Source organism: Oryx dammah, unplaced genomic scaffold (assembly GCF_014754425.2).
Source record: "Oryx dammah isolate SB20612 unplaced genomic scaffold, SCBI_Odam_1.1 HiC_scaffold_16, whole genome shotgun sequence".
In the NCBI taxonomy this organism is placed as follows: Eukaryota; Metazoa; Chordata; class Mammalia; order Artiodactyla; family Bovidae; genus Oryx; species Oryx dammah.
In genome coordinates this window covers 28,710,829-28,719,378 of record NW_024070200.1, presented here as the reverse complement: position 1 = coordinate 28,719,378, position 8,550 = coordinate 28,710,829, and the positions used below count along the sequence as shown (strand labels likewise).

At 37.3% G+C, this 8,550-nt stretch overlaps 1 long non-coding RNA gene across 1 annotated transcript; it reads right to left on the bottom strand.

Moving 5' to 3' along the window:
- Nucleotides 1–390: 390 nt before the first annotated feature.
- On the bottom strand, nt 391–8,128 carry LOC120875408. The gene is made up of 3 exons (XR_005723951.1): nt 8,113–8,128; nt 2,591–2,594; nt 391–462 (listed from the first exon to the last, which is right to left on the bottom strand). It is a non-coding gene; the product is annotated as an uncharacterized LOC120875408 (long non-coding RNA).
- Between the last annotated feature and the right edge of the window lie 422 nt (nt 8,129–8,550).

Genomic DNA, 8,550 nt, shown 5'->3' with positions numbered 1-8,550 from the left:
CTGCGATTCATGGGGTAGCAGAGTCAGACACGACTGAGCGACTGAACTGACTGACTGAACTGACTCTAGGAGGTGGGTCAAAGATGATCTTGCTGTGATTTATGTCAAAAAGTGTACTCTCTTATATTTTCCTCTAAGAGTTTTATAGTTTCTGGTCTTACGTTAAGTCTTTAATCCATTTTGAATTTATTTTTGTATATGGTGTTAGGAAGTATTCCTTTGCATGTAGCTGACCAATTTTCCCAGCACCACTTACTGAAGAGACTATCTTTTCTCCAATGAATATTCCTGCCTCCCTTGTCAAAGATGGCTTCCCTGGTGGCTCAGAGGTTAAAGCGTCTGCTTGCAATGCAGGAGACCTGGGTTCGATCCCTGGGTTGGGAAGATCCCCTGGAGAAGGAAATGGCAACCCACTCCAGTATTCTTGCCTGGAGAATCCCATGGACAGAGGAGCCTGGCGGGCTACAGTTTACGGGGTCGCAAAGAGTCGGACACGGCTGAGCGACTTCACTTTCACTTTGTCAGAGATAAGGCACCCATCAGTTCAGTTCAGTTCAGTCACTCGGTCATGTCCGTCTCTTTGCGACCCCATGAATCGCAGCACGCCAAGCCCTATCCATCACCAACTCCTGGAGTTCACTCAGACTTGCATTCATCGAGTCAGTGATGCCATCCAGCCATCTCATCCTCGGTCATCACCCATAGGTGAGTGGATTTATCTCTGGGCTTTCTATCCCAGGACATGGAAGCAACCTTGATGTCCAGCTACAGATGAATGGATAAAGAAGGTGTGGTACATATATACAATGGAATATTACTCAGCCATAGAAAGAACACAATTTGAATCAGTTCTAGTGAGGTGGATGAACATAGAGCCTATTACACAGAGTGAAATAAGTCAGAGAGAGAAAAACAAACATCATATATTAATCTATTTGCAGGGAATGAATGGAGATGTAGATGTAGAGAATGAAGTTGTGGACACAGTGGGGGAAGAAGAGAGTGGGAAAAATGGAGAAAGCATCTGCATGTATACACTATCATGTGTAAAATAGCTGGTGAGAAACTGCTATATAACACAGAGAGCCCAACCTGTGATGACCTAGAGGAGAGGTTGAGGGGAGGGAAGGAAGGCTCAAGAGGGAGGGGATATATGTATAAGTAGGACTGATTCTCATCATTGTACAATAGAAATCAACACACTGTAAAGCAATTTTCCTCCATTAAAAAAATAAATTAAAAAAATTTGCAGATGTAATTAAGGTTGTTAATTAAATGACTTTAAGATAGGGAGATTATCTTGGATAATCTGGGTGAGACCAATGTAATTACAAGGAGGTTTTAAATGTGAAAGAGGGAGGCAGAGGAGTTAGAGTGATGCAATGCCATGAAGACTCAACCAGTCATTTCTGGACTTGAAGATGGAAGACAGCCACACACAATGAATGTAGGCAGCATCAAGAAGATGGGAAGATCAAGAAAAGAAGTTTTTCTTTAGAGCCTCCAGAAAGGAATTCTGCATTGATGACACCTTGAGTTTTAGCCCAGTGAGACCCATTTTTGACTTGAGAGTTTCAGCACTATAAGATAATACATGTGTGCTATTTTCAGCCACTAGATTTGGAGTAATATATCACAGCAGCAATAGAAAACTAACAAACTATCGTATTTTCAATTTCTAAGAACTTTGTCTTATTCCTGAATATTACATTTTATAGCATCCTATTCTTATTTCATGGATAACTTATTTTATCTTTGAGGATATTAAATACCAAGTGTGGAATCTTGCTTGGTGGTCCAGTGGCTAAGACTTTTCAGCACTTCTGATGCAGGAGGCTCAGGTTCAATACCTGGTCAGTGAACTAGATCCCACAGTCCACAACTAGGATCTCTTATGCCACAGGCTTCCAGGAAGACCAAAGATCCTGCATGGCACAGCTACAAACTGCCACAGCCAAATGCATGAATATTTTAAATAAATATGAAGTGTGGTGTTTTCTTCTGATGGTCTATTTTCCCTAAAAATCCTTTCTTTTATTCTTTTTATTTCTTCTCTATTAGACTCTTTCCTCAAAAGAGTCAAAAGTCTTTGACTGTGAATATATATTTAGGAGTGAAACACTAAAAGGATGACTGAAAACTCTTTTTGTCTGAACAGGCTTTCCTGACCACTGGGCATTACCACAACCAGGAACCTGGTCATCTCATTGGAAGGCTCCAAAATGCCAATGTATGTGGTGTTTTTCTCTTTGGTCAGTTCCCCAGGGAGGTTTGACCCATCTTCTGTTTGAAGTATATCATGCCTGTAGCCAATACTCTGGCAGTCAAGTGGAGAAAGGAGATGGTGAATCTTTGTAAGATGCAAAGTGTTTGATGTTTAGGGAATCAAAAACATCTCTGTTGCCCTAAAATTCTGCCAAAGTTTTAAACCACCTGAGACATTAATGTCCAAATATCATCTTTTTCACTGATTGCTTAGAAGAATAAGGCTTCGATGTAAGGGCCAAGTGACCTTGCTCAAATTCCCTGTCCTGTCTAGACCCTGGTCAGAATGCTTCAGGGGAGTTTCAGGCCTGCAGAGCAAGCTCACTTACCTGTGATCACTGCCTCACACTGAGAAAGAAGGAAAAAGACTGATGAGTTAGATCAATCCTCCCAGTCACAAAACAATGACCAACAATCAGGTAAATTCTCTCCTCCTCCATAAGAGAAAGGGAGACAGAAATAGGGCAAGATGCCAAGAATGTTAGGACAGTCCTTCCACGTGCAACCTAAAAACTAGGAACATACATTCTTCAATACAGATTTTCACTTAATCTAACTCATACCTCAGCTGTACCTTGGATTCATAGTCTCTTTCATTCAGCCTTTTCACAAAAGGTGCCTTCTGCTGGGATGAGGAAATCTAAGGACCAATGTATTCATTATATACATTTTAAAGCAATCTTTCCATTCTCATTCCTACCCTGTTCAGATAACTGAACATTTTATGTGCCTAAATTTAATCATTTAATTAATTTTATGTGCCTAAACATTTAATCCTAAATTTGGATGCTCAAAACTATTAGGTGTTTAAAAAATACTCCCCTTATGCCCCCTTTCATGTAACTAGATTTCTACTTTCTCACTCTTCTAAATTATTTAGCACCAATCCATCTGCATCCCATCATTCAAAATTTTATTGACATTTCTGTCTGTTGTCATATCCTTTTCCTTTGGTGTGTCCTTGATGTTTTATGCTTTTTAAAATGTGTTTACTGACATTTTGGCAATTTATATTCAAGAGAAAGCATATCTTCAATCTATCATGTACAACTGCAATTCCTTCTGTGCTATTCTACATTTTTAAGTCTTTATACAATGAACACATATTCTTTTTGTAATCACAAAAAACCCAGTAAATGTTATTTTTAAGGAACTCAGAAAATTATAGTCAATTGAAAATTTCATCTTCACTCATTCTAAATGGCTTTATTTATAATCTTCTTTTTCTAAAATTAATTTTGGGCATCTTTCATCTATATAAGTGGCCCAATTAGTCCATATGCTAATTTTTTTAATTGTATTTTATTAAAAGGCAAATACTGTTTACATAAGTGTTAATAAATTATTAGCACTTCTTACATAACACATATTGCACAGCTACTTTTCAAATTTAGAAAATGTAACAACTGAGCAAAATACATAGTGAGAAGACTAATGTATTATATTTTAAGTACAAATGTATACACATCATTATTAATGCTTCATAGATGAGAGAATTGAAGGTCAGTAAGCTTAGGTAACTCACTCAGGGTTTTTTATTCTAAAATCCACATATTTTACACTAATGCCACTTATTTCTGTGGATCAGTGTCTCATTTTTTTCCATAGATTATCTGAATATTCAACCAGAATTAACTATAGAAAAGTACTACAACTATTTCATGTCTTAGTTTCTATCAAAATGGGAAACTAAAACCTCTGTCTTTTCTTTTTTCTCAGCTCTTAAGAGTTGATATGAGAATGGAGGCAATCAAAAAAGGTTCTAGAATAATACTCTAGCACTATTTAACATAAGAATTGTTCCCAGGGTAGGGTGCACTGTAATTTGGGCTCTGTCCAGCACAGGTAAGACAGTAGACCTCCTTTACTGATAAAAGAGCCCCGTCCTGCATTTTATTGATGCGCTTTAGGATTCAGCAGCTTCACTGTTCTCTCAGCCTCTATTATTATTAATGCTTAATTTTAATGGATGAAAGGAGGATTTTGGTGTGGGTGGCTTGCTTCTTCTTTTTGTTGTTGTTAAATGTAGCAACAAACAATCAAATCAAAGGAAGAAAAATACAAAGAAAATGGGTCGTGAATAAACAAAAAGGTCAGGACTCTAGTATTTAGTGCAATTTATGCGGAACTATTAACTACACCATGATTGGCAGATTTAACAGTACCTTCCACTCTCTTTTGCCAGTAACTATACAATTATTCCAGGTGTTGTAGTGGAATGACTCTATCAAATTTTATAGGATTAATCAGCATGTAAATGTTGTCAGGCTTCAGCCTCAGATCCGGACTTCAGGTGCAGCACTTAGAACAGATGGAAAGAAACGCTTCTTCATTTTATTTTCCAAAGCAATTTATACATTGTCCATACTTTTGCCCTGAGACAGAGTTCATTTCATGACATTTACCCAGAATAACATCTTTTAAAAATGCACACACAAAAAAAATCACCTGTGTATTAAGAGGTAAAAATGACCCCAGAATTTATGATGTGCATAAATATTACAATTCCACATTTTCTCTTTGAAATCTAGGAAAATATTTTAAACACTACTTCTTTTGGTTATAACTCCATAGTATGTCATATATAGTAGTTTAAAAAGACAAGCATGGGCTTTATTACCTCTATCTGTCATATATTTCTTTAGTGATGTCAAGGAGAGGCTCAAGAGGAATGTGGGACACTGTATGAAGGTCATTGTCTGATTATATAACTATTTGGCATAAACTCTTTTGCTCATAAACTTCCAATGTCTCCTAATTGCCAACAGGAGTGACTTTCAAATATTTATTCTTGCCAAAAACAATTTAAGCACTCCATCAGTAACAGTGGCTCACTACAGCAGGAATACTCGGTGCAGCTTAGTGATGAGGCATGTTGGCAGCAATAAAGTTTTAAAAAGCTCTCCTGGAAGTTTTGCTACCTCTTCCCACTCTTGGCCCCAGGTGAGAAGTACTGGCCCTGAGTATAGAGATCTAACTTCTCAGTTTGCTTCTTAGATTTTAGCTTAATCTATCTACTCAATCTTACCTAAATCCCCTTCTTTAACATGAATTCCAATCAGACAGGCTTCCCAGGTGTTTATTCCTGCCTCTAGTATTTTTCTGTTAGTTTCCTCTCCAAATTTCAAAGTCCGGCCCAATTCTACCTTCCCTAAGATACTTACCCCTAGATTCTCCCAAACAATTGTGCTCCCTTTAACTGTCCTACTTGAATCCCTTATTTGATCAGCAAGATGGGCAGATCCAGGGCACACTTAAAATGGACATTGTATGTTCTGTAAATACACAGAGTTTATTCTTCCCTGACCAACTGATTTAGTAGCACCATCATATGTATATGAAATGTCTTATCCATTGGACTTCACTATCTTGGAAGAAGTTGTTACACATGACATTTTAATCTAACCCTTACCAGTGAGATTCAGTGCTGAAATGACTGGCTTAGTCTAAGTCTGGGGCCACTGTTCTTTTTCAACTGAAGATAATCATTATATTTTATTTAAAGTGAAACTTGCTCAATCGTGTCTGACTTTTTGAGACACCATAGACTATACAGTCCATGGAATTCTCCAGGCCAGATTACTGGAGTGGGTAGCGTTTCCCTTCTCCAGGGGCTCTTCCCAGATTTTATTAAAAGTTCATTAAAATTTCAGCAAATTTATCCAATAACCCCAGGTCCTCATATGCCCAATATTAGTCATTAAGATAAATAATTCATTCAGAAAATCAATTCTCAAAACATTTATTCTGTATATGTGCTATGCCACATGAAATATACAAGGGAATCATAAGAGTTTCTACCTTAACGGACAAACAAGTAGGTGAAGTCAGAAGTAAACTGAGATATCCTTGAATTCCTTTATTCTGTGGAATCCAATAAGGTTTTTTGAGGAAAACATAAGTAAATATAATCTGACCTGAATTTCAGGCTAGGGTTTTTGTTTTATTGTCATGTGCTGCTAGTAAAATAGGGAAAGAATCTCTCTCAAATAGTGCAATGTCATAAATGTCTTCACACATAAATTTTTAACTAAACTCATCTACATGATGGGAACAAGGAGCTCAAATACTAAAACCAAAAGATAAGGGGAGAATGAGTCCAGAAAGTAGAAATATTAAAAGAGACATAATAAATGTATCAAAATATGAATCCTGCCTTCCCATTTTTAGCTAAATTCCAGAACTGATTTAAAAATAAACAATATCAATACAGAGGGAACATACTCTGGAGGCTAAGAGATTGGAATCAGAAAGACACAGTAATGCAGAAAGTGATGAAAAGAATACGAGCTAGGCCTTGGTGATGCAGTGGGAAGAAGGTGAGGGATAACAGGAACTCTGGAGCAGGACACAGTAGGCCTTGGCAATTGCTTGGGCTGTGAGGATCTGGCTCATTTAGACCATTTCTGGAGGCAATGGCTGTCCCTTTTACAGGAACAACTCACTGAGCCAGAACTCAGCTTTTTGGCAGTCAATTATCAGGACAGAAGTCCAAAAAAGGCCTTTGGACTACTGTAATAGATGCCAGGTATAAAAACACAAAAAGTGCCAGAAGCACCAATTCAATATTGAAGGAAGAAAAGAACCAAGTCAAAGGACTGACACTACTGGACTTAAGATTTGCTATAAGCCACAGTAATCAAGACAGTGTGTACTGATGAAAGAAAAGACAAATAGGCCAATAGCACAGAATAGAGAGCCCAGAAATATACCCACATCAATACAGTCCATCAATCTTCGACAAAGGAGTTAAGGCAAATACAATGGAAAAAAGATAGTCTTTTCAACAAATGGTGCTGGAATAAATGAATATTCACATGCAAAAAAAAAATCAATCTGGACACAAGTGTTACACTCTTCACAAGAAATAAACCTAAAAAAATCATAGACCTAAATTTACACAAAAAAATTAGAAAACTCTTTAAAGATAACAGAGGAGAAAACTGAGATAACCTTGGGTAGGGCAACAACTTTTTAGATACAATGTCAAAGGCACAATCCATGAAAAAAAATCAATAAGCCAGACTTCACTAAAATTAAAATTTTCTGCTCTGCAAAAGATACTGTCAAGAGAATGAAAAGACATGCCATCAATAATTGGGGAAATAATTTCTCCCAGTTGACACAAAAGACGCACTGATAAAGAACTGTTATCCAAAATATCAAAGAACTCTCAAAAACAAGAAAACATGATTAAAAATGGGATCAAATATCTTAATATTTACCTCAACAAAGATAGATAGATAGATGGCAAATAAGCATATGAAAAGGTGCTGTATATCATATGTTCTCAAAGAAATGTAAATGAAAAGGAGACACGACTAGACACATATTAGAATGGCCAAATCCAGACACTGACAACATCAAATGCTGGCAATAAAATGGAGCAACAGGAACTCTCATTCATTGCTGGTGGAGACACAAAGTGGTACAGTCACTTTGGGAAATAGTTTTGTTCTTTCTTACAAAGCTAAACACTTTTTCACCATATGATCCAGTAATTTTTCTCCTTGATATTTATCCAAAGGAGATGAAAACTTAACTTATTTCCACACAAAAACCTACATACATAAGATTATAGTCACTCTACTCATAACTGCAAAACTTGGATGCAACCAAGATGTACTTTAGTAGGTGGATAAATGGTTGTACCATAATTATAACAAATGTATCACTTTGGCTTCCCAGGTGATGCAGTGGTAAAAAAAAAAAAAAAATCCTCCTGTCAATGTAGGAGATGTAGGTTTGATTCCTGGGTCAGGAAGATCCTTAGCAGGAGGAAGTGGTAACCCCTCTCCAACATTCTTGTCAGGACAATCCCATGGGCAGAGGAGCCTGGTGGGCTACAGTCCATGGGGTTGCAAAGAGTTGGACACAACTGAACAACTGAGCATGCACACACACTTCAGCAAGGTAAATTGGTAACAGGGAAGGCTATGCATTTGTGAGCACAGGAAACATACAGGAAATTTCTGTACCTTAAGATAAATTTTGCTGTGAATCTAAACTACTCTTAAAAAAAATTTAAAAAAATTAGAAGCTCTGCATGTACTGCATTAATTCCCTTTAGGAGGTACCAGGAGAGTTCATATGAGCAACCATGAACTGATATTTATATCCACCAGGGAAGATGAGATTACACTGTTAAAAGATCTCAGTAGCTAAAGACAGCAAAAATGTATTCCTCGCCAGACATATCCATTACCAGTTGATGGGATGACTCTGCTTCTACAGTCACTCAAAACCCAGTAGAAGAGTGTCTCATTTAGACACAGGCTTCCTGGA